This window comes from Octopus sinensis, linkage group LG23, assembly GCF_006345805.1.
Source record: "Octopus sinensis linkage group LG23, ASM634580v1, whole genome shotgun sequence".
NCBI classification, from domain to species: domain Eukaryota; kingdom Metazoa; phylum Mollusca; class Cephalopoda; order Octopoda; family Octopodidae; genus Octopus; species Octopus sinensis.
In genome coordinates this window covers 12,787,810-12,800,309 of record NC_043019.1, presented here as the reverse complement: position 1 = coordinate 12,800,309, position 12,500 = coordinate 12,787,810, and the positions used below count along the sequence as shown (strand labels likewise).

The 12,500-nt window shown below is 41.5% G+C and overlaps 2 long non-coding RNA genes across 2 annotated transcripts in view; one reads left to right on the top strand and one right to left on the bottom strand.

The window, feature by feature from the left end:
* Nucleotides 1-1,062, top strand: part of LOC115223543 — a 9,332-nt gene extending 8,270 nt beyond the window's left edge. Inside the window, exons 4-5 of the long non-coding RNA XR_003882814.2 lie at nt 1-786; nt 1,048-1,062. The exon at nt 1-786 is cut by the window's left edge and continues 638 nt beyond it. This is a non-coding gene — a long non-coding RNA (uncharacterized LOC115223543). The remainder of the gene's footprint in view (nt 787-1,047) is intronic.
* A 7,970-nt stretch (nt 1,063-9,032) lies between these two features.
* Nucleotides 9,033-12,500, bottom strand: part of LOC118767644 — a 9,699-nt gene continuing 6,231 nt past the window's right edge. Inside the window, exon 3 of the long non-coding RNA XR_005003561.1 lies at nt 9,033-9,229. This is a non-coding gene — a long non-coding RNA (uncharacterized LOC118767644). The remainder of the gene's footprint in view (nt 9,230-12,500) is intronic.

The following is a 12,500-nucleotide window of genomic DNA, read 5'->3' as shown; positions in this document are numbered from 1 at the left end:
AATAGCACATGACCTTTTGGTTAGGGAATTGCACGCGCAACCACGAGATCGTGATTTCAACTCCTGAACAAGCTGGAGAGTTGCGTTCTTAATCAAAACCCGTCGTCTCACGTTGTTCTGCGTCCACCCCGACACTCGACGCGTGGTACACCGTGTACCCTGATGAGGCTACGTTGATTTGATGAAGGGAGTGAGTTAATGTACAGTACAAGCATTTGTTTACTTTAAACAAATAATTTAAACAAAAATACGAGAGACTGATAATCCTTATTTCATACGTTTTGAGTAACGTAAAGCTTTCCTTTCATAAGTTCCAAGTTACTCTGGTTGTTGAAACAGATTGAGAAAGTCTATCATATACGATGCATGGACACCAAGGAAATATGTCCTGCGTATTACATGTGATACACAGGACAGATAAACAAAAGCTTAGCATATCGGATCAAATTTAAACCATGGTCTGATGCTATATTTCGGTGCTATATTTCGATGCAACGCTCTTTCGACATTTTATTATTATTAACTAACTGAAAGGGAGCCAACTGGCAGAAACGTTATCACGCCGGGCGAAATGCTTCTGAGTTCAAATTTCGACGAGGTCGACTTTGTCTTTCATCCTTTCGGGGTCGATAAAATAAGTACCAGTTGAACATTGAGGTCGATATAATCGACAAATCCCCACCTCTTACCAAGCTGCCGTCGTGATAAAAATTAGAAATAATTATTAACTAACTGAAAGGAGGTGAGCTGGCAGAATCGTTAGCACGCCGGGCGAAATGCTTAGTGGTATTTCGCCTATTTTTACGTTCCAAGTTCAAATTCCGCTGAGGTCGACTATGCCTTTCATCCTTTCGGGGTGATTAAATAAGTACCAGTTACGCACTGGCGTCGATATAATCGACTTAATCCATTTGTCTGTCCTTGTTCGTCCCCTCTGTGTTTAGCCCCTTGTGGGTAGTAAAGAAATATATATAGTCGATTTAATTCATTTGTCTGTCCTTGTTTGTCTCTGCTGTGTTTAGCCCCTTGTGGGTAGTAAAGAAACAGGTATTTCACCTGTCTCTGAGTTCAAATTCCGCCGGGATCGACTTTTCCTTTTATCTTTTTGGGGTCAATAAATCAAATGCCAGTGAAACACTGGGATCGATATAATCGACTTACGCGCTCCCCAGTGCATAACTGGTACTTAACTTATCGACTCCCAAAGGATGAAAGGCAAAGTCGACCTCGGCGAAATTTGAACTCTGAACGTAGCGACAGACGAAATACCGCTAGGCATTTCGCCCGGCGTGTTAACGTTTCTTATTTCTTTATTGCCCACAAGGGGCTAAACATAGAAGGAACAAACAAGGCAGACATAGGGATTAAGCCGATTACATCGACTCCAGTTCGTAACTGGTACTTAATTTATCGACCCCGAAAGGATGAAAGGCAAAGTCGACCTCGGCGGAATTTGAACTCAGAACGTAAAGGCAGACGAAATACCTATTTCTTTACTACCCACAAGGGGTTAAACACAGAGGGGACAAACAAGGACAGACACATGGATTAAGTCGATTACATCGACCCCAGTGCGTAATTGATACTTATCTAATCGACCCCGAAAGGATGAAAGGCAAAGTCAACCTCGGCGGAATTTGAACTCAGAACGTAGCCGCAGACGAAATACCGCTAGGCATTTCGCCCGGCGAGCTAACGTTTCTGCCAGCTCGCCGCCTTAGAACAGAATATAATTGCTTAAATACAAGGAAAGATCTGATGAGAATACTTCTATGTACGTGAGCCAGCTAATTGCAGTCAAATCTGTAACTGAGTGAGTGATTGGCCGGTGCGGAGTCGTTTGTATTGAAACCAGAAGGTTGATGGTTGCATATTGACACGAATTTGAAGACGAGTTATGCAGTGTATAGAAGTCGGTCAGTGTAGTGAAGCAATTTGGGTATTTACGAGCTTAGGAACAAAAGCTGCCGAAAGAGGTCAGCATCTTTTAACCATAGTAATTCTACGTATACTAATAACAATGAATATGTTTGCTAAGTGCCCTACATGCATGCTGTGCATGCTCTGGGTGCTTGTGTGCACGTTAAATGTATGCGGATGTATGCTTGTCGAAGTGTGTGTGCATGTGTGTGTGTGTTATATACGTGTTCAGATATATGCACACGTGAGTAGAAAGAAGGCGAAACCAATTCGAAAAAAAAATTATGAAATAAAAATAATAATCTTGAAATAAAAAAAAAATCCAGTCGTTTTTTTTTTTTTTTTTTTTTACTTTACTCTTTTTTACTCTTTTACTTGTTTCGGTCATGTGACTGTGGCCACGCTGGAGAACCGCCTTTTGGTCGAGCAAATCGACTCCCCCCAGGAATTATTCCTTGTAAGCCCAGTACTTATTCTATCGGTCACTTAAGCTGAACCGCTAAGTTACGGGGACGTAAACACACCAGCATCGGCTGTCAAGCGATGTTGGGGAGGGACAGACACACCAACATACACACACACACACAAACATATATACACGCACACACACACACACACACACATATATATATCTATCACATCACATGATCACATGACCGACAAGGCTATCAGATGTTGCTCACATCGCTGGTCACAATGCGCTTCGCATTGTTTTAGCTTTCAAATGACGCCACCCCGCTGGCTAAGCGAGCAGGCCAATATATATATATATATATATACATATATACGACGAGCTTCTTTCAGTTTCCGTCTACCAAATCCACTCACAAGGCTTTGGTCGGCCAGAGGCTATAGCAGAAGTCACTTTCCCAAGGTGCCACGCAGTGTGACTGAACCCGGAACCATGTGGTTCGTAAGCATGCTACTTACCACACAGCCACTCCTACGCCTTTATTTAAAAATGAATTAACAACTGTACTGGAGAAATCACTTGTTGACTTAATCTCGTCCTTGTCACTGGCTGCATCGGGTGACCCCCTTCGATCAGACACTGACCATAGGTTTGTACCTAGAGAGTTACCCTCTGAGGCACAAGTCTGGGCAAGGTTGTTTTTATGGAAGACCAGCAGTCGCCCATGCATACCGGCCTCCCCTCTCCACGTCACCGATGTTATCCAAGGGAAAGGCAAAGGGGCCGATACAGCTTGGCACCTGTGGCATCGCAACTCTTTTCTACAGCTGAGTGAACTGGAGCAACGTGAAATAAAGTGTCTTGCTCAAGAACACAACACGCAGCCCGGTCCGGGATTCGAGCTCACAACCTCACGATCGTAAGCTCGACGCTCTAACCACTGAGCCAGTAGCAGAATATACTGGTATCTGTTTGTTGAAGTGGTAGAGCTGGTATGGTTAGAGAGTCGAGGTGAACCGATTCAAGGCGTTTCGATGCTGACCGAATATTTCTTGAAGATGAATAACAATAAAAATCACGAGACGAATAATGTTCGTCCTTCCGGTTCGAAGATGACCATTGACATCATTTGGTGGAATTGCCGCTATGAGACCGGAAGTGGCTGGTGAGGCCAATCCGGGCAAGAAAGCACCTCCCACAGGTGGGGCAGAAGTTGGTAGGGGCTGTGTTATTGGTGCAGGTGGCTCTGGCTTTCCGCATCTGGCGTTTCTGTTCTGCTGACTGAATCCGTCTCTCCTCGGCTGTCTTTGCTCCTGTGGTGATTGCGCTGCGCCAGGACGAGCGGTCGGCAGCAAGTGTCTCCCGAGGAATAGGAACTTCTTGGTTGCGTTGGTTGGTACCTGTGGTGTTGCAGGGAGCGCACCGGCATATCTCGGCGGTGTTGCAGAAAATGTTTAATGCACTGAGAAACAACGTAGCGTGCTTGTGATGCAACCGTCGGTGCCATCAACGTCAGAGAAATAGCGACGGTGCAGATGAGGCTACGACGACAAGGGGAAAATCAACCATAGAGAGGAAATTCTCAGTGGGACAGATCGGCAGTGTGTGTGTGAGTGTGTGTGTGTGTGTGTGTGTGTGTGTGCGAGTGTGTATGTGTGTGTGTGTGCGAGTGTGTGTGTGTGTGTGTGTGTATGTGTGTGTGCGAGTGTGTGTGTGTGTGTGTGTATGTGTGTGTGTGCGCGCGCGCGCGCGCGTGTGTGTGTATGTGTGTGTATGTGTGTGTGTGTGTGTGCGAACTTGCCTGGTATTGATATGTTGTGTAGCATTCTTGACAGGTTGACCTACTGACATCTCGACGGTGTATTTGAAAGGCGCATTGCTCAGTGTTTAGAGCGTCGAACTGACAATCATGAGATAGTGAGTTCGATTCCCAGACAGGGCTATGTGTTGTACTCTTGAGTAAGACTCTTTATTTCACGTTTCTCCAATTCACTCATATGTAGAAACTAGCACCATGACCCGGCGTTGCCGGGTCTAGTGCTAGTGTCTGTTGTTCGTTGGCGGGTCGCAGTAAAATTTTCTCACTATATCAAGAGCTAAGTTTCTTATCACATTTCAGCCAGGGCCAATTTTGTTGTTTATGAGCTAGTTGGGGCTTTTTATGAGAGTAATTAATATTCATTGGACTTCGGTTTTCACCCCTGGAACCGCATAGTCATGGAAAATTAGTGGGACTGTGCACATGCCAGTTCGATTCGGGTTCGATTCTAAGTGTTTCGCGACTGCCAAATATTTCTGCTAATGCACACACGCACACATATGTATGTATACATACAATAACAGTTTGACCCAGCTCCACTCAGCATCAGAGATTCATGGCATCTGATGAGATGGACGTGTCCTATGCGTCCACAATTCTTTAAAATTGCATTTTCAAACCTTCTTTCATATATGTTTCCACTCGTGCTGTATCTTACAACTTTACATTGTTATATATATATATATATATATATATATATATATATCCTTATATATAAAAGTGAAGTTGTGTGTCTGTCTCCTACGATTTAGATTCCTAACTACTCCCACATTTTGCGGTGCAGTTTAACCAAAACCGGGTATCTTATAGTCTGGGTATTAGCGCGCGCCTACGATGAGTCTACGAATTAAAAAAAAATTTACCATAATTTTTTCCATTTTAATGCATTTTTTCACTATTATATAAGGGAAGTAACTCTCTAAAAATGTCTACGATGAGTCAACGATTTAAAAAAAAAATTACCATCATTTTTTTCCCATTTTTATGCTATCTTTTGGCTATAACTCTCTAAAAATGCTTATATAGTTATTTCCCTTACAAACCCGAGCAACGCCGGGCGATACTGCTAGTATATATATCACTGTAATCACCGTGACCGACTAGGCTATCAGATATTGCTACATATCGCTGGTCACAATGCACTTCGCATTGTTTTAGCCTCCAAATGACGCCACCCCGCTGGCTAAGCGAGCAAGCCTACAGAAGAAAGTGTGAGAGAAAGTTGTGGTGAAAGAGTACAGCAGGGATCGCCCCCACCTCCCTGCCGGAGCCTCGTGGAGCTTTAAGTGTTTTCGCTCAATAAACACTCACAATGCCCGGTCTGGGAATCGAAACCACGATACTACGACCGCGAGTCCGCTGCCCTAACCACTGGGCCATTGCGTCTCTCTCCACACACACACACACACATATATAAGATCCTACAGGGGTCGGCATTAAAGTTTCGTCTCAAGCGTTTTACCAGACCCCGAGCTGAACGTCCTTGCACTGTTCCAAATGTCCCACCCTTCTCGTCTAGAATGAGAACCATGGACTGCAAGAGCTTGGGATTCAAATGCCCAGGGGTATTTGATATTTAGTCCAAACGTATGAGAGATCTGCATGGGGGGTAGATGTTTTCAAGAAACAACTTGTCCTCCCGCTGTCCAAGGTTCCAGATGAACTTCCATCACGGCAAGAAATTAAAAAAGAGGGCGGTTGCATTGAACACCTTCTCTGACTAGGAGACACTCGCAAAGTACGGCCATTGAAAAGGTGATAATGTTGGCGGTGGCCTTGCATAGCCACTGTCTTTAACCCGAAATGTATCTCTTATTATAAAAGGCAGATTTTATCTGCCTCCCTTTGTCACTTATAGAAATCTACAATATAGGATTTCTTCAATTACAATTTACCTAGCATTTTTAAGAGTAGAATGCATCGGGTCGTGCCAGGTCCAGTTTTTAAAATTTCAACCCCAATTAAGCAAAATTTAGAGAAAACTCACATTGTGGTGTATGAGTCAAATGCTTTTCTTAATGTTGGATACAGCACTCGCACACACACACACACACACACACAAAGGGAGCGATCTGATTCACTCACGCTATCACTCTCAGTTCTACGACTTTCTCTTTGCAAGTGTGCAAGTATTAAACTGAAAGTATTTCTATAAAACGGATCACTCATGCTATAACAGAAACAAATAAATACATAACGATTTACTCCTCACACAATTTCTTCAATTAGAGTTTAACCATGATTTTTCAAAGTAATTACATTGGGTCATGCCATATAACATTTCTTTCAATTTTACCCCCAATTAAGACAAAATTCGAGAAAACTCAATATTTTAACATTTCACTCCGAAAGCATTGATGTACATGTGTGCGTGCGTGAGTGTGTGTGTGTCATTCCTCACACACACGCATACACATACATATATGAGAGTGGCAAACACAAACGTTTCAAACAACTACATACAAACACGTGTGTGTTTGTTATTAGTAAAAAAGGCGCCAAAACACAACTCACTTATCATTCCAACACATTTGCAAAGACACACGGACGGTCGAATTGCTATAACAATACAGAAAAGGTAAATTGGTTTTTATTTTACTCTGTATATATTTTATTATATAACATTATATATAGATATATGTATATATAATTGCAGTATGAAACAGTGTTTATGTATAAACAGACGACATTTATATATAGTTATTAATAAATGTATGCATCCGTTTAACCCTTTCGTTACCAAACCGCCCGAATTTACCTATTCATATTTAAATGAGAATATCAGAGTAAATCTCTTTAGTACATTCGTGAAAACACGTATTATACTTCGTAAACACTTCAACTACAGTTTTGTACAAAAATCGAAGTGTAATTTTAATTCCGTGAATTATGGGAGATTTTTTTCCGAAATTTGTTCCTATTGTGTTTTCAAAATTTGTAATTCTGACAAAAAATGGATACGAATTTCATTATATCAAGCAGCGAATCAGAATTCGAAGGATTTTCTACTGAAGACCTTCATAAATCTAACTCTATGACTGAAAAAAAAAGCACATGGTATTTGATAATGAATCTGATGTTTCATTTTCCGAAAGTGAAAACAGTGAATTCGAGAGCTCCGACAGCGATAAAGAAAACGAATTGGCACCTGAATGGAGTGAAAATTTAAAAACTGTTTCTTTCGGTGATTTTTCTGAAGAAACTGGACCAAGCCACAGACTTTCCCAGAAAAGTAAAGCCTTAGACTATTTCTATTTACTTTTTCGAATGAGCCTATTTGAAATCATTACGGCGGAAACGAACTGTTATGCTCAACGTAAACAAAGCGAAAGAAAGGATAGTTTGTTATTTCCCACAACCTTCAATGAAATTAAGGCCTATTTTGCCATAAATATTATTATGGGTATCAGAAAGTTACCCAGAATAACAAATTCTATCGTAAAATTTTGTTGTATACCCAATTGAATATTAGCTAATAACCCATTTTCTATAGCGATGTTTGAACAAAATTTTAATAATTTTATATGTTGTTGAATTTACCTGTATCTACCTGCAATTAGAGTCACTTTGTGACAAAAATTATAGTATAGAATTGGTTGAGAACATTTCACTAAATTATCTTCCAAAAATCAGATTAATATATTCATAAATAAAAAAGTTATAGTTGTTTAATGAAACCAGACTAAATTTATGATTACGTTAGAAATTAATTGAAACACATAAGGGGTGTATTTTGGTCAGAAATATAGTAACGAAAGGGTTAAGAAAAACCAAAAAATATTTTATTCTTTGTAAATGTTGTGTTCAAAATAACATTTTCTTTTAAGAATGTGTATATAACAAAGTATGTGTATATAATTACGTGGCTTATATCTTTATATATAAGAGTGAAGTTGTGTGTCTGTCTCCTACGATTTAGATTCTTAACTACTCCCACATTTTGCGGTGCAGTTTAACTAAAACCGGGTATCTTATAGTCGTGATTCATATCTATTTCTTTACTACCCACAAGGGGCTAAACACAGAGGGGACAAACAACGACAGACAAACAGATTAAGTCGATTACATCGACCCCAGTGCGTAACTGTTACTTTTTTAATCGACCCCGAAAGGATGAAAGGCAAAGTCGACCTCGGCGGAATTTGAACTTAGAACGTAACGGCAGACGAAATACCGCTAAGCATTTCGCCCGGCGTGCTAACGATTCTGCCAGCTCGCCGCCTTTGTCGTGATTCATATCGAGCCCTTCTGGGTATTAGCGCGCGTCTACGATGAGTCTACGATTTAAAAAAAATTTACCATCATATTTTTCCATTTTAATGCATTTTTTTCGCTATTATATAAGGAAAATAACTCTCTAAAAATATCTACGATGTGTCAACGATTTAAAAAAAAAATTTACCTTAATTTTTTTTCAATTTTTAATGCATATTTTTGCTATTTTTTTGGCTATAACTCTCTAAAAATGCTTATATAGTTATTTCCCTTACAAACCCGAGCAACGCCGGGCGATACTGCTAGTAAGGCAATAAAAGAATACTCTTGCATTTACACACATACACACACACACACACACACACTCTCACATGCACACAAACACATACACACATGCATATACACTCTCACATGCTCACACACTTTCATACGCACACACACAAACACACAAACACACACACACACACACACACACACCACACACACACACACGTACACAGATAATAGACTGGTGTACCCTATGTCACACGATCGGAAATTGAGAGGCTAATCCAAGCGAAGCCAAGCCAAGCGAAGCCAAGCCAAGGCGAAAACAGTCACACAAAACCAAAAGAAGTGAAGCCATGACAAGCCTCTCTTTTTAACGGTGAAAGTTATTTTCTCTTCTGTTATATACTCTCCTTCTCCAGAAACTAATGCTGCTAAAAATCCTGCTCTGACATGCGTTTTCCTAGAGATCGAGAATTCTTCTATTTCGTCTCTATCGAAAGGGATGTCCAGGTCTTTCGACGTTCTCACCAAAGACATTTTTGTAGCAAGCAATTGTTTCCGGATATTTTCTACTGGTGACAGATGAAATATATCTGAAACGATAAATTAATAGTAGTACTATTCAAATATGCAAAGATAATACAAACATAGGCGCAGGAGTGGCTGTGTGGTAAGTAGCTTGCTAACCAGCCACATGGTTCCGGGTTTAGTCCCACTGCGTGGCACCTTGGGCAAGTGTCTTCTGCTATAGCCCCGGGCCGACCAATGCCTTGTGAGTGGATTTGGTAGACGGAAACTGAAAGAAGCCTGCCGTATATATGTATATATATGTATGTGTGTGTGTTTGTATTTGTCCCCCAGCATTGCTTGACAACCGATGCTGGTGTGTTTACGTCCCCGTTACTTAGCGGTTCGGCAAAAGAGAGCGATAGAATAAGTACTGGCCTTACAAAGAATAAGTCCCGGGGTCGATTTGCTCGACTAAAGTCGGTGCTCCAGCATGGCCGCAGTCAAATGACTGAAACAAGTAAAAGAGTAAAAGAGAAAAGAGTATATGTTGTGTTGAATTATCGTTTCAAACTTTTGGTATAAGGACAGCAATTTTTACCCCCTTTTTTTTACCTTTTCTTTCTGTTTCTTTCCTATCTCTCTTGCTAGAAATCAAGGGAGACAAACAATACTTTACTCTTTTACTCTTTTATACTTTTAATTGTTTCAGTCATTTGACTGTGGCCATGCTGGAGCACCGCCTTTAGCCGAGCAAATCGACCCCAGGACTTATTCTTTGTAAGCCTAGCAATTATTCTATCGGTCACTTTTTTCCGAGCCGCTAAGTTACGGGTACGTAAACACACCAGCATCGGTTGTCAAGCGATGTTGGGGAGGGACAAACACAGACACACCAACACACCACACACACACATATGTATATACATATATACGACGAGCTTCTTTCAGTTTCCGTCTACCAAATCCACTCACAAGGCTTTGGTAGGCCCAAGGCTTTAGTAGAAGACGCCCAAGGTGCCACGCAGTGGGACTGAACCCGAAACCATGTGGTTGGTAAGCAAGCTACTTACCATACAGCCACTCTTACTTTATGTAAACTTTTAAAATCTATTTTTTTCCATTCGTACTCAACTTTTATATAAACTGAACACGTCAGTATGTGCGACAGTTATTGCAAGGGAGATAATCACTTCTATACAAATCGGAATATATATTAAGATGCTCAGAATTTGTGGGGAGGAGGTAAATATGTTTCACCCTCGTCAGTGTTCTACTGGAATTTACCTTACCGAAGACAATGTCGACCTCGGAGGAATCTGAACTCGGGACTTGAAGAGGAACGAAATGTCACTAAGCATTTTGTCCGGCGTACTAACGATTCTACCTGGTCACCATCTTATTATGTAGAATTATTGGTGGAGGCGCAATAGCCCACTGGTTAGGGCAGCGGACTCGCGGTCGTAGGATCGCGGTTTCAATTCCCAGACCGGGTGTTGTGAGTGTTTATTGAGCGAAAACACCTAAAAGCTCCACGAGGCTCCGGCAGGGGATGGTGGTGATCCCTGCTGTACTCTTTCACCACAACTTTCTCTCACTCTTACTTCCTGTTTCTGTTGTACCTGTATTTCAAGGGCCGGCCTTGTCACTCTCTGTGTCACGTTGAATATCCCCGAGAACTACGTTAAGGGTGCACGTGTCTGTGGAGTGCTCAGCCACTTACACGTTAATTTCACGAGCAGGCTGTTCCGTTGATTCGGATCAACCGGAACCCTCATCGTCGTAACCGACGGAGTGCTTAAGAGAGAAGTGCTTCCATGTAGAATTATTGACAATAGTTTTTGTAGACGTGGTAATAGTTGTATGATTTGTATTGTCTACATCACGACGGTGGAGGCACATGGCCTAGTGGTTAGAGCAGTGGACTCACAGTCGAGGGATCGCGGGTTCGAATCTCAGACCGGGTGATGTGTGTGTTTATGAACGAAACACCTAAGCTCCACGCGGCTCCAGCAGAAGGTAGTGGCGAACTTCTGCTGACTCTTTCGCCACAACTTTCTCTCACTCTTTCTTCCTGCATCTTGCAGCTCACCTGCGGCGGACCGGCGACCCGTCCAGGTAGGGAACCTATACGCTCAGGAAACCGGGAAACCGACCCTTATGAGCCAGGCGTGGCTCGAGAAGGAACAAACATCACGACCAGCACATACACACAGCCACACACACATATATGATTTATGCATACATCTTTTGTCTTTTATTTTTTTTACAGTCATTGGATAACGGCCACGCTGGGGCACTGCCTTGAAGGATTTAGTCGAACAAACCTATACTCTTTTACTTGTTTCAGTCATTTGACTGCGGCCATGCTGGAGCACCGCCTTTAGTCGAGCAATCGACCCCGGGACTTATTCTTTGTAAGCCCAGTACTTATTCTATCGCTCTCTTTTGCCGAACCGCTAAGTGACGGGGACGTAAACACACCAGCATCGGTTGTCAATAATTAGCAAGAAAATTCTCTCACTTTTCATTACAATGTAATTTGAGGAAAATTAGGCAATTATTTCTAGCACGTCAGGTTAAAATACAGCGATTTCTTTGTTCGTCCTATTAAAAAAAAATCAAAACAAAACCCCAAAACAATTGACATTACTGTATGGTTTGAGGGATGATTGTTAGATATTTTTAGCAGGGCGAAGTGACAATAATTTGCAAGGAAGCTTGCTGTAACTTAACACAATGTTATTCAATCTTTCTCAGTAAAAGTAAGTAAAGTGGACGGGGCATAGTTATCTTAGCGGATTTAAGGGCTGTTTAGCTATTATTTTTAGCACATCTCACGACCATTTAATACCCTCCTCGCTTTATTCCCAGTCAGACGTAGAGATGTTTTTTTCAATATCTTTCTTCCCGTAGACACACATTTAATTGTCCATTGCTGGGATTTAAGCGACAGATTCGGACTGTCCACATTCTAAACTGTGATTTAAAGAAGAATAATTTCGGAAAATTAACAACAACAACAACAACAACAACAACAACAACAACAACAATTAAGCCTCTGGTTTAAAATCTGAAACAGAAGGGTTTATCCTAGCAGCCCAATATCAAGGCCTACCTACAAGGAACCACCAGGCCAACATATTAAAGAACGGCAGTAGCCCAATATGTCGTGTATGTCAACAACAAAATGAAACCATTGATCATGTTGTCTCCAAGTGCAGTCTTCTAGCGCCAACAGAGTATATCAACAGGCATGATAGAGCTGCACAATATATTCACTGGGTAATTTGCAAAAGCCTGGACTTGCCCCATGATAAAAACTGGTGGGAACACGAACTACCTCCAGTGCTTGAA